The following is a 19,775-nucleotide window of genomic DNA, read 5'->3' as shown; positions in this document are numbered from 1 at the left end:
GACATTCCTTACATATTGTGTTGTGAGGTTTGACAATTTAAGGTAGATCTCCAACTGCCTTAGTAGTACTAATTTTTACCATGCAATCAAAATTTACATGACAGAGTCTCTTATGCCATAACCAACTTTCATCAATGTGTGCAATCAAGCATGTCTTTTCATTGTTATTCAAATGAAAGATATTACCTCTACTCTGATTACCGGCTGCAATTTCTAAACCAATTATGTTCATAATTTTGCATTTACCATTTTTGAACTTGAATTAAAATCCTTTCTCAACTAATTGACCAACACTCAAAAGATTACGCTTTAAACCTTGAACATAGTAAACATTTTTAGTGTTATGCTTACCATCAAGAGATATTGAACCTTTACCTTTGATTGAACAAGCTTTGTCATCACCAAATCTTACTAGACCTCCATTATATTCTTGAAAGTTCAATAATTTGCTTTTGTCACCAATCATGTGATGTGAGCATCCTGAATCAATGCTCCATTCATCCTTTACTTCAACTTTTACTTCCAAGGCCTATTCTACTAGTTGCACTGCAGGTGCTAGTTGATCTTTTGTTTTAGCAACAAAAACCCATCCATTGTCTATCGGATCCTCATCAGAATCATCAGTTACTCCTTCATCAGCAACTTAACAAGATTTGTCCTTATTCTTCTTGAATCTGTATCTCTGATATTCAAGATTAGGTTTGTATGTCCTTCTAGATTCTTCTCTTAACATGGCATGTCTATCAGGGCATCTTGAAGCCATATGACCAATCTTATTATAGCTAAAACATTTAAAAGGTGCTTTACCTTCATACTTACTTCCAACTGGACCTTTAGGCATTTTTCTTGCAAATAGTGCTTCAAGTTCTTCAAGTTCTTCATTTTCTCTCTTGCTTTCTTCAAGTTCTCTTGCATAAAAGACTTTCTAATCAGATTTGTCAAATGATGATATAGATGATGTTGATGCTTTGAAAGCTAAATCTATCTTTATAGTAGTAATAGGACCAAATTCCTCAATCTCAAAGGTTGATAGTTTTCCAATCAATGTATCCCTAGTTACTAATGTGTTAGGCATTGTCCTAAGTTCATTTATTGCAGTAACCTTCATTTTGTATGCCGGTGGTAATCCTCTTAAAACTTTTGAAACAATTTCATCTTCACTTACAGTTCCTCCACAACATTTAATACCCAAAACAATTTCATTTACTCTTTCCATAAAAGAAGAAATTCTTTCATCCTCTTCCATTTTTCAGACTTTCATACCTGACCTGGAAGCTTTCAAGTTTTGTAATTTTGATTGTGGAATCTCCTTCATTTAGTGTTTCCAAATGATCCCAAATAGCTTTAGCAGTAGACCTGTCTGATAGTCCCATGATTTGCTGATCTGATAATGCGCTCAGAAGTGCTTCTCTTGCCTTGCAATCATTTTCTTCATCTTTAGTCAGATTTGGAGGATTTGGTTGAGTTGTAGTAGAAGCAGTATATCCATTCTTTGTAACCTCCCAGATATCTTTTCCAATACAGTTCAGATGTGTCTCCATTCTAATCTTCCATATCCCATAGTTGGTTCCATCAAGTTTAGGACTGTCCTTCCTGAAATAGTTGCTAGACATTGGATCTCCTCAAGCTGCTAAGCTTCTGTAAAAAGAGGACTATGCTCTGATATCAATTGTTAGGTCCTGGGGACAACTGAGAGGTGGGGGTGAATCAGTTATCTTATAATATTAAACCAAAAACCACTTAATCAAATTACTATTTAATACCGGTGGAACAGTCTATAATACCGATGAAATAAATTAACTGATAATTACAATACTGGTAAAAATTAATGCATGAAACTAAAAGATAAAGTCATACAAAACACATAACACCAATGTTTGTACGTGGAAACCCTGTAAGGGGAAAAACCATGATGGGAAACCTTACCCACAATCAAATGATACTACTGTAGATAGTAAGTGTACATAAATGGGGTCTGCACATGCAAAAAGGCCAAGCGCCTAGAGCTCACTACTCAAACACAAATGGGAGTCACACTGACTACAATTGGATGGTTAAATCCAATAAGAATGTACTACACAAAATAGCATCTTCATATGCTAGATTCAGCGGCGTAATGCTGATATGCTTCCACAAAACCCTAGCTTTACCTTCAAATGATGTCTTCGTGTATAGCTCTACGTAATCTCGCATATACCTTTACACACAACCTTTTTTGCATTTCTCATTCAATCTTACATTTATACCATAACCTAAGACCAATTATAGTAGGTCAGCTCTACAAGATATTACAATAAAATTATTTTACAAATAATACAATATCCGATGCAATAACCGATTGAACATGTCAGCTTAATGTATTTACAACATTAATTAATTATTTCCATAACATGCCATGCTGATCTAGAAAAGTTAAACCTACCGGTGTAACCCTAGATAACCCTAGATAACCCTGGACCTATTTGCCGGTAAAAACAAATATGCAAATATGAATAACCTGATAAACAACTTTTCAACATATGATGTCCAAAAAGTGTCTTCGACATTACCAAGTATTTTTCATGCCATTCCAAGTGTTAGTGATCATTATATCATGCCGGTGTACGATATACCGGTGACTGTGCATTAGTCACTTACTTGCTGGTGAACGTTTCTGGATAGGTGTTGACATCAATGACAAAACCATACCAAAATACCAACAGATAGACTGTTGATTAGGGTTTCCATGACTTGCCCATTCTCCTAAATCTCTCTTCTTTGATCATCGGTGAGAGTATCAGTAGGGATAACATAGGCATTCTCAACATAGCTCCAGTGTTGAGCACCCATGCTTCTAATGTAGATCTTCATCCTGTCCTTCCATATCATAAATTTCTCTCTATTGAACTTTGGACCTTCCCTCTTCATCATTAGAGTAGGATCTATTGGTCACCAAATCTGGTTAACCCAAGAACACCTGCAAATCTATTTATGAGATAGCCAATCTCAATCAATGAAACACTTTAGGGCTTGGACAATATAACATAGGATCCGAATGATCCTCCTGCACTTCAGGTTCTACTAGACCTAGGGGGGGACACCCTTTTGATGCATAGAATTCAGACTCATTACCCACATATGACAGCATCAACAAAGCTGACAAACCATTCCACAAGCTCACCAAATTTAGAAACACACTATAGATTGGCTAATTATGTATAAACCATAAATGAAAACAGATCTTGGAATGAAAAGAACACAAACCCCTAAACATAAAGGGAAATGGATTTTCTTTTAAAATGTTGTTCTGAAAACTATCCCCAAATCTACAAGACTAGTTCCTTGTTCATTGGGCAATAGAGTCACACACAAAACTGTAAATGTGCATCCATAATTGCAAATTTGTTTTCCTTACAAGATATCCCTACATTAATACCTAATAATAATGCATTACTCAATTCTATTCATAGAATTATCAAATTTGGGACACATATTCCATTTATTTATGATTGATTACAAAGTTTAAAACCTTCATTATAGGATACCCACAAGAAATCACACAACCTCCTTGAAATTGACAAATTTCATCATCCTTGAGGATTTAATTCACAACAATGAAATACATGTACAGAGATAATACTATGGGAAATTTACTCATGCCTGACACAATTAAGACCTGCAACTAAAAAACCACATCTACAACACTGCACTGCAACTTCTATACCCTGAACAAATCCATAGAACTTTACAAGTTTGGGTCAAGAAATTCAAAAATGGAAGCCATGAAAACTGGAGCATTCCCCCAAATTTCTGGAACCCTTACAATGAGAAGAAAAAGAGAATACAAAGGAGAGGGAAAAAGATTAGGTTTGCAACAGAAATTGCCAAGTGTCTTTTCTTTTAACTGAATTTCATTTCCTTCATCTTTCCCATGGAAAATTCTGCCAAAATATCCACAATTTGTTAAAATTAACTTCTTGATTGGATTCCTTATCCTGAGAGCTTTCCGGTGATATATGATACTTGTCATTTTGAGTAAAAATAGACCTCTGGACGAATTAATCATTTTTGTGCCTCCATCATTTAAATTTTTGAATTTTCCTCAATAGTTGAAACTATATCATTTAACTTTAATTTTTCTCAATTTTTTGGCCTGATTTTCTCTTGATGCCCTGCCACGTGCTAGCCTCTAATTTGCTAATGGGATCCACTGGGCACCAGCTCGGATGACACATCATCACTGCCACGTGTACACCACCTGTATGCCACTTGTCTACCACTTGGCGACCACATATTGGCCACATCGGCAACGTGTCATTGCAACCTCAGTGCACTTGGACCCACCACCTGTGTTTCGCCATTTCACAATGGCTAACCAGCGATCATCTTTCCTTCGTGAAGTCACGATAGTCGTTGGATCCTCTGGACCTACTCACTCGTTAACTCTTCGTGATCCATCAGTTTTTTGCCATTTTGTAGGGCTTAACTCGTGAGCATCTTCGGCTTGCAAATCTACTCACTTTGTTGAATCTCCTGCAACTTGCTTGAACTTTAAGCCACCCTTTCTCTACAAAATTTGTTTGCCTCAAGATTCATGCCTGCGTGGGGTCCACCTTATCACCACTCAGACTCCTTGGTTGCCTCGAGAAATGTGACCACATGCATGGGGTCCACTTGGTACCCAATCGGCTCCTTATCAAAAGCCTTTAAGCTTTGACACTATGTTATGGTGGAGCTTTAGTTTTAAATGTTAAAAAATCCCATTTCCCAGTGAATGTGGGATAAAGAATTTCGCCTGGGACTGCACTTTTGAAGGTTTTCAATGGTGCCAATGGTGTTTGCCTGAGTTTTTGAAAGATTGATCTTTGTATCCTTGTATATTATCACTGTATTCTTGCTAAGTATTGTTATCCCATGTTGGCTCTCTAAATCATTGGAATCCATAATTTCTTTCATGAGCAAACAAAATGACTATCAACACCTTCTATGCAGGAGGGAGGACTAATTTCATTTTGCATTTGTTTTAATGTCTTTGCAACTTCAGACATGCCCACATAGAGGAGAGAACCTGGCTTTACAACAGCAAATTGCATAGCTTGGAAGGAGAGATTAGTCTTTGATTTTCAATGCAGAGAGGAGAATAGGGAGCCATTTACCAATAGCACTTGCATCCTTGTCTGGCACGCAGGGGAGGGTTATGGCTTTTAGCCTTCCCACAACATTTTCTAAAACTCTTTTTGAATCTCTCCTCATCCACGTAGGGAGGAGCTGGGCTCATAGCATGGAGTTTGAAAACCCCATACAAGCTGTCAATTTCCATTTGGTTTCAACGCTACTCTCTACAGAATGCTGGCAAATGTATTTGCAGAAACCTCCTTAGCCATACCACATAGGGGAGTTTCATTGGTTTCCACGTGGGGAGAGGATTTGCTATGTTTTGAAGATTTTCTGCAACCTTTTCAACGTGACTTCCACTTTATCAATATCCATGGCTTCTCCATTATGTAGATTTTTATTTCCAGCCTCATCTACTGCAACATCGTCATTTTCAAATATGGAATTGTTTGTTCTAAACTTGCCTCTTCATCCACGTAGGGAGGAGGGAGGACTGCTATTTGCATTTGCCATTTACACTTGGCTAAAAGGTTTTCTATTGCATCTATGATCTGCTCAAATACCACGTGGGAGGGGAGAGAACATAAATGTTTGCATTGGGGGTTTTGCAGCCTATTCTAAACACCATGCACATGCTACAGAATGCAGCATGTGGGGGGCTTTTCAATACTATTTGCGTAGGCTTGAAAGCTTTTCCATGGCCTTTTCAATGCCTTTTACACAGCCACTTGCATAGAATAGATTAAAATCTATCATATTAGAATTTAACTTGGAAGATTATAATTTAAGGATAATCTGATGACAACCACTCATAAACCAGGAAGGATTCTATCACATAATTATTGAGGCATCATCCTTTCTCTTGTATTGACTATGGTTATTTATCCTGTGTTCACTTAGTCTTCCTCTACAACTTTCTTGATAATACAATGACAAGATCATCCTTGTTTTCTTAATTTGTGTGTTGTAGTGCTCCTTGTGATAGTTTTGTGCATGTTGTAATCCAAGTGCGATAAGTAAGCTCTATTTACTTATGACTCCAATGCTTTAAAGGTTTCCACGCTGCCCTTGTCACCGTGATGAATGCATGTATTGTCTCAGTAAGGTATAAATTGGGTATTTAGCAGCACTGTCTTATGAGAGGGTTGCAAACAATGAACTTTCCATTAAGTTGACTCAAAACAAATTAAACCTCCTGCAGATGCTGTTGGCTTCGATACATTTTACTAAGCCCACATGGAAATTTAATGTGGTGCCACTTATACACTTTTGTGTCATACACCATCCCTTGTTCAAACTTTGGATCTACAACGTAGAACCATGGAGCTTAGGATGGCACCTCTGAAAAAAAAAAATGCAGAAAACTTGGAGAATCTAATGCATCTATATCCAACTTGGTTCTGGAAGATACATGCTTTTCTTTAAGACTATTTTGCCATAAAATTGATGCACAGGCATGAGCCAGGTTGGGCCCCAAAGCGGGTCCAACTAAAATTTTTTTTTTTTCATGCAACTGATCTTTGTAATGCTTCAGGAACCTCAAACACACCTTTGGAATCGATCAGCACAATTTTTAGATCATTAAATTGAGTTTTACAACTTTCAGGCACTTGGGCCACATTTTCGTATTTAATCACGAAGACGTAATTTTCAAGCTGGTCAAAACACCTTTCTGGACCACGACATCTGACAGGCAGCTACTCTGATATACAAGCATGAAGTCTACCAAATAGTTTCTCAATATGAATCCCGAGCAAAGAGATATTAATTGTCGAAAATGACCAACTGGCTTTGTCGACACTGCGGACCTGATGAAGTCAATGCTTAGGAAACTTATGATGCCTTTCTTAAAAATATCAAACGACCTCCATAGACCCTCAAATATGAGACATAGGTACCTTGAAGTACATATTAAAACTTAGAATATTTAGTTTGACCAAAAGGATGACTGGGTGCAAATGGTGCGGTCATGAAAATAGCAACTTTAACTGATACGACAATGAAAGTACGGATCACTGAAACAAATGGCTCAAGAAACCCTTTTGAAAACCAATCAAATGGATTGGCAGGAGCTTGAAACTGGAACCATAGCTTGTCATTTATATCAACAATAGCCTAGAACAAGCATTCTGACATGACACTTACTGAGGCAACTTTTACACTTATGCAAAACAGGGCTCCGACTAGCTGTCGAAATAGGGACTTGTCAAACAACACCAACTGCAAATGGATTGAACTTTGAAAACTAAGCAAATGGATTCATAAGGACTTGAAATTTTGTTTGGTTACTCACATTTATGCATATAATTGAATCCATTTTGAAATCCTTCATGATGATCAACAGGGCAAAAGATATAAACACTCAAAGTAGGCTACTTAGTAAAATCTACATTTCTGCCTAAAATGCACTTTCAGCTCACCCCTCGAAATGGGTACCTGATAAACTTATCCAAACTGAATTATGAAAGTTTCACATCACTTAATAGGCCAAATGAAAGGTGTAGGACATGTTTCCCAAGCCTTACCCCTTGGAAATCAACCGGCTCCATTTTGTCCTCTCTCTAACTAGGCCATTCAAACTGACTCATTTGGAAATGTAGAGAAATTTTTTGAAATGGGCCTCTAAACTTGACCCAAATTTAATGAGTCCCAATAGGATCTTTTCCTCAAGAAGTTAAGCTTACAACATAGAGGACCTAGAGGATGCCCTGATACCAATTGATGAATAATGATGAATAGTTAGTACCAAACCGGTACTAAGAGGGGGGGGTGAATCATTATAGGAAAAAACTTTTCTCAACAACTCAAATAGAAAAAACTGCACTAACCAGAAAATAGTATCACCGATCTAAGATAGGGTACAACTGGTAAAACACAGAATGCCTATGACAAACATAAACTGGTTAACACTTAGATCTTCACTTCACCTAACATCTTCTATTTACTTCAATCACATGCATAGATAGGTAATACATCATCAGACATATAATAATCACTAGACCAACATGCATTAGCACTTAACATAAAACACTAATCATCACATGAAAAGGTATCACACATGACACATAGATTTTTCACGTGGAAACCCAACTGGGAAAAACCGTTGTGGGGATGAATACCCACAAGCTATTCTATGAACTCTTTTGAAGTCCGCTCTGTAAGGAGCCTAGTCCGGTTAAAGACTTCTATAATAGGTTCTTCTGGGAACTGATCCTGCTAGGGATCACCTAGTTAAGGGATGGCTTAAATACCTATTTAAAGGTTGAAACGCTATTAAAGGTTACCTCACAACAAGATTTCAAGAACTCATTGAATTGAGTCACCCTGTTAAACGATTTACACAAAAGCCTATTAAAGCTACCCGGTTAAGGGATTTTCCAACTATTGAAATGGTTAGAAGACAATAGGTAAATCACTGATCTGAAAAATAGCACACAATGCCAAGGTAGATCCTCTTTAGCTCCTTTGCTTCTGCAATCACACTCTGTAGGTATACACACACTTCTCTAGTGGCAAGAATTAGGTATCTCTTTACTTGGATACACGTACAAAATTTTCCACCAACTTCGAAATGAAAAACATCATTGACTTTATAGGAAATAGATAGGTTGGTGACATAAATCCTAAACTCTAAACATTTAGGTTTACCAACTCAGTCGGTTCAATCCTGACCATCAATCACATTGCATCGAATACAATAGTCGTGAACAGATCTCAAGATGTTCTCCAACTTTCATTTTTTGTTGCTTCAGGAAGGTGATAACCCATCATGCACTCTCCACCATTTACAGAGACTTCGCACATTCCTGAGGTAGACAAGATCAATCTTCTTCATGCAAGATCCTTCATGTGCACAAGGTTGATGTGGCAACATGATCTGATCTTCATAACAATTCTTAACTCCTCACAAGATGTTATTGATTGAATCACATAGGCTTGAAATGTATTAACTGGAAACCCTGAAGTAGACACTACCAATCGGTATTCATGCCAACTAAAACCCCAATACAAAACTTCCCATATACTGGTTATCATTCCAACATATTGCTTCACTCTTTCACATATATCAGTTCACATATCATATACCGGTTCTCATATCAACATACCGCTTCACTCTTTCACATATACCGGTTCACATATCATATTGACATCAATGACAACAAACAATATCATCATGTCATCAAAGTTTGCACCTATGCCAACACATCACTGGTATCAAAGAAAGTGATTTGGAAGGGTTACAACCGAAAGCTCATCTCTCACTGGTTGGAAATTGATCGGAAAGTGAAATCCCAACTGAGTTTAAAAGAGTAGATAGGAAGAGAAAACATTCACTGGTACCCTCTCCTACACCTAAGAAGGCAAGAATGAAATAGCAGGCAGTGAGGCCCCAAGCAAAGAAGATAACACCAAGAAAGAAAAAGGAAAAATATGTTATTCCTTCTCTTGACAATCTTTTGAATGAAATAATGGATGATGGAAATTTGTCTAATGTTAGCAAGTTGTATGATACTTTTACAAATGAGGAAAAAGAAAGCATAGAAAATGGTATCATCTTGCACCTAGACATCTATAAGAAAGTTTTGATAGATGTGGTAGATGATTTACTTAGTGAATTGTATAGGCAGCTTGACGCTAAAAGGTTAGCCATTATGGAGCTAGACAAGAAAATAAAGATTGAGAAACTGTTAGTTGTTCACCCTATTAAATCTGTAGAAGAAATTGATGAACTGATAAGTGAAGCAAAGAGGATAGTATTTTCCAGTGGTCATCAGTGTGTAATTCTAATGGCCGACAAAGTGAATGAAATCATAGAAGAGACAACAGATAAATGAGACATCTTCTTTGTGGAGAAAGAGAAACAAGAACTAAAAAGGCCAAAAACATTCAAGGTTTACCAAAGGGATAAAGGTAAGGGAAAAGGCAAGGTAGGTGGACTGTCAAGATAAAAGTAACTAATAATTTACCACTTCCTTATGTTACTCCACTGATATAAATTGTTGATACACCGGCTACTAAAGATGTGGAGACTCCACATGAGGATACAAATCCTGAGTCTAAAATTTTGTACACAATGAACATAGACACTCAGGAGGTAAATATTATTGTTGATAAGGAGAACATTGAGGTAAAGAAAGATGTGGCTACTGAACCACCAACTGGTAATATTGAAGTTGATACATCAACCGATAACATTGAGATTGAGATTCAAGTTGAGCAAGCGGAACAATCAGTTGATCCTTTGGTTACTGGCATGGATATTGACAATATTGTTGATAGAAGCACTGAAAAACCTATAAAGATAGAGAAACCGACTGCAAAAAATATAGAGAAACCTACTGAGTCACAGGTAGTAGACAGTGCAGAGGTGCAAATAGAGAGACCAACAATGGATACCACTGAAAAATCATCATAGGCACTGGTTGATATCACTAAGAAACCATCAAAAAAACCAGAAGTAGAGAGCATATTGAAACCCATTGAGAAACAAGAAGAGATATAGGTTGAGAAATAGGAAGAGAAAAAGGTTGAGTCACAAGTACTATAGAGACAGTGCCACCGGAAATAGCTGAGAAGCCTAAACCTTTGCTAGTTGAAATGCAGACACAAACTGACCTACAAGAGGTCCAAACAATCAAAGTGGTTACTCACACCAGTAGCATGGAGATTGTTAAGGTAATTGGTTAGTCATCTAGCAATTCAATGACTGAATTCAAACCAACAAATGTAACTGAGGTATTATTAGATTCAATTAAGAAAATCACAGATTGCAATGTGTTAGCACATAGGGATATAGATGATACCACCCCCATTCTTAAACTAATTGCGCCCAAGTGCAATATAGATAATAAGGATTCTTTGAGTCAATTACACACATTGTCTAAGTACATCACCGACAACATATTGACTATTTATCAATTAATGAAGAGACATTTAAGGAGAAAATGAATAAGGAAAAAGAGAAATTCGTTGGTGAAACAATAAAGAAGTGCACGGAACACATTGACACCCTCTTACCAACACTGAGCAAAACAATAATGGAATTTAAGGAACTATATAGAGATACATGTAAAACTAATCTTTTGACAATCGATATCGATAAGGAGATCAACAAAGTCCAAAAAACAAATAGATGATATAGCTGACAATATCATTGGTTCATCAGAACCAATATCAGTTATAGAACAGGAGATAGCTAGATTTGAAGAGAAACTTGGGAAATTAGAGAAGGAGAAGGAAAGAATAAAAGACAAGGCAAAAGAGATAAAATGTAGACTCAGTCCTAAGCTTGATAACCTCATTTCTTTAAAGAAAGAGATCTCTAAGGCACTTATTCAGGGATAGAAGACACCAAAAGAGAAAATCCATCACCTCACCGGTACCATTCAAAGAACAGAGGAAACATTAAAAGATAGTAATAGGTTCACTCAGAGCTTGAATTTGATATTAGTAGACCTATTTCAGATTGTAACCAACCAGTTACAAGGTTCTAGCTGAAACTGCACTCATTTGACAATCCTTGACAACCTTTGTCATTGATGTCAAAGGGGGAGTAGTAGAGAAGAGAAAAATCCAATAACTTAGAGATCATCTGCTTAGGGGGAGCACATAGTTTTGGTAAGATTTTTGGAACTTCAATTTTTGGATACAATTTTGAATTTTTCTCATGAGTGTTGCCATCAATGCCAAAGGGGGATATTGTTGGCATTGCACACTCCAATGATAATTGTAGGTGATTAAAGGTATTGTCATTGATGGAAACCTTGCAATCTTATAGCACTGGCAGGCACCAGCACTGGTAGACTCTACATCAACAGATAGTTCACCAAGAGGGACAAGAATGTTTACCGCCACCCTAGCCGATAGGATTTTGATTATTGTATATTGTATTTAATTGTAATATCTTTTTGTAAGCCGACATTGTATATTTTAATAAGACTCATATATAAGTATGAGATCTTGTAGATCATTTAGAGTGATAGACATATGATAGAGAATAGACACATGGATATGTAGAGCGAATACTAAGGTATATTTTGTAGAAAGGTTTATGGTTATTGTATGAGCTTAAACCGGTAGTGAACCTGGCATAGCAGATGCTTTTTGTAGTTGTACATTATATTGGATTTCCATAGTCCATTTATGTAAGTCAGTGAGACTTCCTTTTGTATTTGAGCAGTGAGCTCTAAGCAGTTGGCCTTTCTACATGTGCAGGCACATCATTGTAAGTAATATCCATTCATTGGCTTGTAAGTGAATATTGTGGGTCACAAATCCCACCGAGGTTTTTCCCATATCCATTCATTGGCTAGTGAGTGAATATTGTGGGTCACAAATCGCACCGAGGTTTTCCCCACACTGGGTTCCTTGCTAAAAATCTTGTGTTATGGTGTGCTTTCTATGTTGTGTTTATTGTTCATATTTACTACATTAATATTTGTTTACTGGTACACTGTTGTGGAATGCAAATTACTTAATAAAATCAGAAATTTTGTAAATCAGTTAGATACTGATTCACCTGTCCTCTCAGTATCTTTGGGAATCCTAACATCTTGTAGAAGAGCTACCCAAATCCACTATCTTTTGCCCTCGAGACTTAGCACAAATCTTCCAAAAAATTAAAAATTAAAAATTGCTCAAGAATCTAAGTCTCCAAAATGGAGAGTCGGTGATCAAAATTCTCCCTCCCAAGCTATTCCCTATGAAGACAGTCCTCACTCTTTCCAACCCACTTGGGAAGGGTGAAGGATGTTCATTGGTTTCTATTCCCAATACCTTACAAACTCTCTAGCCAAGAAACCTCAAAAAAGGTAAAAGGAATGGGGAAGAGCAATGCCACTCATGAGAAGGGTTATCTAACCTAGGAAGGCTCCTCTATAGTTGAAATTTGGCCAACTTGGGAAACTCAATTTTTGGGGTAGCTAAACAGGCCCTAGGGAGTTGACACATAGTTAAATTTGGTCTTTATACATATGTACATCATAGGGCCCACTAAAAAAACCCTTAACTTGACCCTAGGAATTAGTTTAATCCCCTAGAAGTTCACCTAGAGTTTACCTACGAGTCAACCCTAAGTTGACCTTTCTAATGGCTCCCTACCCAAGACTTTCTTGCAACCATTCTAGGATAATTGAAAAAAAAAATGCATTGGTAAAAAAAATTTACTGAAAAGGGACATGTCATTACCAACTCATCCTACAACAGATGTGTTAAGTGACACTACAAAAAGAATTACACACCACTAAAACACACATGGAAAATGTCCCTTTTATTGGAATTTATAAATTAAACAATTTTCAAATTAAACACACATCCAAGAATAACATTTACAAATTAAACACATTTACAAACAAGCTGTTGTCTCTCGAAATAGACAACCCTTGGCTTCACAAACACACATAGGCCTAGGTTTGATTCTCTGAATAGTTTTCATGGTCACTATTCACCTTTATTTTCCCCTGTTTAAGTTTTTGGTGGGCCCGGTTGTGATCGCCCTTTTTGCCAGTAGGGTAGAGTGTGTGGGACACTTGGTGGCCTGGCGTTGCTCCCTCATTCCATCTTTGGCACCTAGTTTTTGAAGTAGTGCAGAGGTGACAAATGGCAATGCTTACTGACTATCCTTCTTGGTGGGCCCACTTGTTGGCATAGTTTGCGAGCGGTTTCTGGTGGTTGTACCCTTTTTCACAGTTCGAACTCTTCTGGCAGAATCTTTTTAGTTCTTGGTAACTACCAGTCCATTGTGGGTAGAGGGTCGCATTGCAGGGTTTGTTTTGTTGGGTGCAGACTATGTAGCGACATGCCATGTTTTTTGTTCTAAGGGAGTTGTGCTATTTTGGTATTTTGGGAAGTTGTTTGTACGGGCAGTGGCTTACTTAAAGGCGGTGTTCTATTCTGCCCAGGGAGAGGATTTTTAGGAGAAGAAGATAGGAAGAGAAGAACAGTCTAATTTGCTAAGTAGGGGTTTTCTTTTGTTTTCAGCCTTAAAAAACTATTTTGGTCTTGCTATAAGAAGATTATTCAGATTGTGCCTATGGCTTTTATGATGTCTCTCTTGGCCTACTGTTAATAGTGTTTTATGTGCTATTGTTGTTGAAAATTCTGATAAACTTTGGGAGTATTTTATCCAAGACTTCACTGATTAAACTATGTTTTCTATACTTGTTATCTAGTGAATGCGTGATGAATGTTTCCCTTATGTTTTCAAGCAAATTTGGTTGTAGTTTCAATTATGTCCTTGACTCGGATTTGTAGATTGTTGAATGGGCTTACAGAAGTTATGCATATTTCTTGATTTCTGTTAGTTCATTGTCTCTTAATGATTTGGTGTATCACCTAAGTGTTTTAGTATCTCATTTTAAAAAGTATTTGTTTCCTTTCCCTTTCCTCCAAAACCCAAATAAGAGTCGACTTCTCAATCTTGGAGGTCATTCAGTGTTCCTTCGTGCAATTTGGTCCCCCAACATTGAATTTACCATAAGGTTGTTCATCCCCAAAGAAAAATTTAGATTCAATAGTTCTTTTTCTGGCACGCCCGGTGGGACCGGATTATTTTAAAAAGAAAGGAAAAAGGGGGAAAACCCACATACCAACTAGTTTATGAGTCATAGGCCCGTTACCAGGAGTCAAACGGCCCTACACCCCCATCTTCTTTTTCCTCCATTGGTGACTATCCATTCCACCTCATTTTCACCTCCATAGAGTCTCCCCTCTATCATAAATGTTGCAATGGCTCAAGTCCCTCCTAGAAATTTTATGAGATGGGACAATGGTAGCCCTCTCATTCCTCTAGTTCCACTTGTAGTTTGGGGAGCCATTTTGGCAGCCTCACTAAAGGTCATTCCCAAATTCATGGGAGAGTGTAATAAAACCCCTAGGGAGCATCTGTGGGACGTGGCTATGGTTTGTACTATACATTGCATCACCGAGTAGAATGTAGCTTTGTGGTAGCTCGTAGCGTCTTTCAAAGGAAAAGCTTTGGATTGGTCAAGCGCCTAGAACCCACTACTCAATCACAAATGAGAGTCACAATGACTACAATTGGATGATTAAATCCAATGATAATGTACTGCACAAAATAGAATCTTCTTATGCTAGATTCAATACCAGTTTACCTCTGATATGCCTTCTTGAAACCTTCCTTCAATCTTGAATGATGTTTGCATGCATGGCTCTTCTAATATTTGCATATACCTTATTACAATCTTTTCCTTGCATATATTGATCTCATAAATGAGACCTTACATTTATACCATAACCTAAGACCAATTGAGTAGGTCATCTCACTAAAAGATATTACAATAAAATCAATTACAAATGAAAAAATATCCGATGCATGATGTCGGCTCAATGCATTTACAATAACAACAAATCATCTCCATGATGTGTCGTGCTGATCTGGAATAGATAAACCTATCGGTGTATATCATGGACCATATCAACATATCCAAAATACCAACACAGGGTCTATTGTAACATAGAAATTATTACAACAAATATAGATAAGAGGATAAAAGAGTTACATGTCAAGATTTCTAATATTGCTAATTCTTTTGATGGATTAACTTCACTTACTACATCTATTGATGGAAAAGTTTTGACTTTGGAGAACCAATTTTTTTCTCTTGAAAAGGAAAGAGAAAAGATTATTCAGAGAGAAAGAAGTCTCAGAGGTTTGGTGAGTCCTAGATTGTATTCACTTGGTGTACATAAGAGGGAATGCATGGACATGCTCGTGAAGCCCACACTAGCAGAAGTCACTGAGAAAGAAACACTTGCACATTTACTAAGTGGGCTTGTATCCATATCTGAAAAATTCAAAACCAATTGGGATACCTATATACAATTACTTGAGAAAGCTTACCTAGAAATTTTGAAAGTGGTCAAGCTCTAGTAAAGTTACCTATAATTATTCATTCTTTTGCACAGATTCTTAACAATTCTTTCAATTCCTTCACTAGTCTTATGTATTTATGCCAAAGGGGAGTTTATATTATGTGAAAAATATGAATATGTATATAATCCTAGAGGGAGGATATCAGACAAAGTTAATCAGATCAGGGGGAGCATGTTTCATACTTTAGTTGAATCGACAGGGAATTCATTTTTCACATGAGTGTTGCCATCAATGCTAAAGGGGGAGATTGTCGGCAATTGAAACTCATTGGATTCATTTTTTGTCATTCATGGCAACAAGATTCTATAAAAAGCATATACTGACAGATACTGACATTTGGAGGCATACACCGACACCAAAACTAACATCGTACACTTCAGTGGAGCCGACATTAGTCTGGATCCTAACGTTTTTATTTGCAAAATCATTTTGTAATTACTGTATATGGCCGACATTGAATATATTTTGTATTGTAAGCTGACATAACACATATTATTTGTAGAGGGTATATAAGTCAGTCTGCTAGGTAATTTTATGAGATACGGAGAAAGGAAAAGGTAGTAGAACTGTATAATGTGAAGGATATGTATGTAGGTCATTTCTATGTGAATTTAATATGATGCTATGATCAGTAGATGGAATGTGAAACATTATTGGAGGAAAGGAGATATCAGTAGAAGGATTCAAGGTTTATGAATCAGTACAGAACAAAGCTTTAACCAGAACTCTTTTTGGCATTGTAAGTTCACCATTACTGTTTTATCTCAGTGGAAGCTTGTAGTCAGTGAGACTCTTTTATGTTGAGCAATGTGCTCTAGGCCATGTTCCTTCCTGCATGTGTAGGCCCCCATGTTATGTAATCTCTTTCATATGGCCAATGAATTGATATTGTGGGTCATAAATCCCACCGTGGTTTTTCCTCTTTGAGGTTTTCCATGTATAAATTTAGTGTATTATGGTGTTGATTCATGTGGCTGGTTTATTTGCTTCATGTCTTCATTTACCAGTTTACATGTGTATTTAATAAAAAGTTAAAATCTTGTATTACCGATAGAACACTAATTCACCCCCACTCTTAGTGTTCTTGGATTTATTGTATTCCAACAAAAATATGTCTTCATCACATCTAGGATCAAATTTTCCAATGATATCATCTCTCCTGATATAGAATTTACTACCAAATATTCTGAAATACTTAATTGTAGGTGTATTGCCAAACCATAATTCATAAGGTGTCTTACTGGTAACTCCTTTGATATGTACCGTTGAATGTATAAACTATTGTGCTCACTATTTCTCTACAGTAGATATAAGGGAGAATAGCTTCCATCATCATTGTTCTAGCAACATCCAAAATAGTTTTGTTCTTCCTTTCCACAACTCCATTCCGCTGAGGTGTCCGAGGAGCAGAAAATTGTCTTCTTATACCATTCTTCTCACAAAATTTATTAAACTCACTGTATGTGAATTCTCCACCATGATCTGACCTCAAACATTTAATCTTCAGTCATGTCTCAATTTCCACTTTAGCCTTAAATATTTTAAAATTTTCAAATGCTTCAGATTTTTCCTTTAGAAAAGTAATCCACATCATTCTAGAATAATCATCAATGATTATCTTGAAATATCTATCACCTTGAAAACTTATAACTCTAGCAGGGCCACACAAATTAGTATGAATAAGATCAAGAACATTATTAGTTTTATCTTGTATACTCCTAAAAGAGGTTCTAACCTATTTCCCCATTTGACATTCTTTACATAATGGATTATAGGGCTTTATAATCTTAGGTATATCTCTATCTCCCTTAGTTGAATTGATCTTTACAATGCAATCAAAATTTACACGACACAACCTTTTATGTCATATCCAACTCTCATCAATCTATGTAATCAAACAAGTCTTCTCACCGTAGTTCAAATGAAATATATTACCTTTTGTTTGTGTACCAGTTGCAATCTCCAAACCATATGTATTAATGATTTTGCATTTTCTATCCTTGGACTATAAATGAAATCCCTTATCCACTAATTGTCCTACACTCAAAAGATTATGCCTTAAACCTTCAACATAATAAACATTGTCAGTATTGTTCTTACCATCCAATGATATAGTTCATTTTCCTCTGATCATACATGCTTTGTCATCTCCAAATCTAACTAGAGAGAAATTAAATTCTTTCAAAGATATAAAATTCCCTTTATCTCTAGTCATATGATGTGAACAACCGCTATCAATTACCCATTCATCCTTGTCTTCAATTTTAGCAGCAACTACCTTCTTTAAAGGTAAATTCTCTTCCAGTTCCAGAACATCTTCCTTGATAGCCAGGAACACCCATTCCTTCCCATTTCTAGAACCACTAGCAAATTCTTGTGCCGATTCATCATCAGAATCAATAATGCCTTCCTCATCCGCTATGTAGCATGATTTGTCTCTAGTTTTCTTGTACTTATTATACTTGTTCTGATATCCAGGGTTAGAATTAAAAGATCTTTTATCTCTTTCTTCTAATCTTGAATTCCTTCCAAGACATCTAGATGCAAAATGACCAATCTTATTACATGCAAAATATTTCAAAGGTGTTTTTCCTTCATACTTACTTCCTATTGGTCCTTTAGGTACTCTTCTAGAAAATTGTGCTTCAAGTTGCTCAAACTCATCATCTTCTCTCTTCATATTTTCCAATTACTTTATATATTAAACTTTCCAATCTTGGTTACCGGTTGCAGATGTAGATGCATGAAAAGAAAGTTCAGTCTTCATAGCTCGAGAAGGTCCAAATTATTCAAGCTCAAAAGCAAATAATTTCCTAACCAAGGTATCTCTTTTGATAGATATATTATTCATTGTTTTGAAATCATTAATAATAGTTGTCTTAATTTTTTAAGCTAGTGGTAGGGCTCTTAGAACTTTAGAAACAATTTCATCTTCACTCAGAGTTCCACCACAACATTGAATTCCCATAACAATCTCATTGACCCTTTCCATGAATGCAGTAATCTTTTCATCTTCTTCCATCTTTAGGCTTTCATATCTCACCCGGTAACCATCAAGCTTAGAAATATTCATTGTAGGGTCACCTTCATTAAGAGTCTCCAACTTATCCCATATAGCCTTTCCAGATGATTTGTGAGTTAATCTCATTATTTGTTGATCAGAAAATGCACACAAGAGGAATTCTCTTTCTCTACAATCATTCTCAAGCTCTTTATCCAAGTTTGCTAGAGGAGGATTTCCAGATGCCATATTATGAGGTGTGATACCATTCTATGTGATATCCCAAATATCCTTACCAAAACATCTCAAATGAGTCTCTATATGAATCTTCCATACTATGTAATTTGTTGCACCAAGACTAGGAATATCTCTCTGAAAGATAGCTCCAAATGAACTTGAATGTTAGAAACCATAGAATCTTCCTCAAGTGGTTAATCTTTCTATAGAGAGGACCAAAGCTTTGATACCAATTGTTAGACAGTTCAAATAACTAGAAGACAATTGAGGTGGGGGGGGGTGAATCAATTGTCACATATTACCAAAACCATTAACAATTAAAACTTTAATATTGGAACCCAAAACTTGAATACTAGAATGCTTAAACCAAATACAAAAATAGTAGTTAAACCAATTAAGCATAAACAATAATCACAGAATAATTATCATCCACATGACACTAAGATTTATACGTGGAAAACCTGGTAAATAGAAAAACCACGGTGGGAAGCCTACCCACAGTCAGATAATACTTCTGCAGTATGTGAATTACAATTGAGGGACCTACAC

This window comes from Cryptomeria japonica, chromosome 3 (assembly GCF_030272615.1).
Source record: "Cryptomeria japonica chromosome 3, Sugi_1.0, whole genome shotgun sequence".
In the NCBI taxonomy this organism is placed as follows: domain Eukaryota; kingdom Viridiplantae; phylum Streptophyta; class Pinopsida; order Cupressales; family Cupressaceae; genus Cryptomeria; species Cryptomeria japonica.
The sequence above is the reverse complement of the archived record's forward strand: the minus strand, read 5'-3'. Positions refer to the sequence as shown.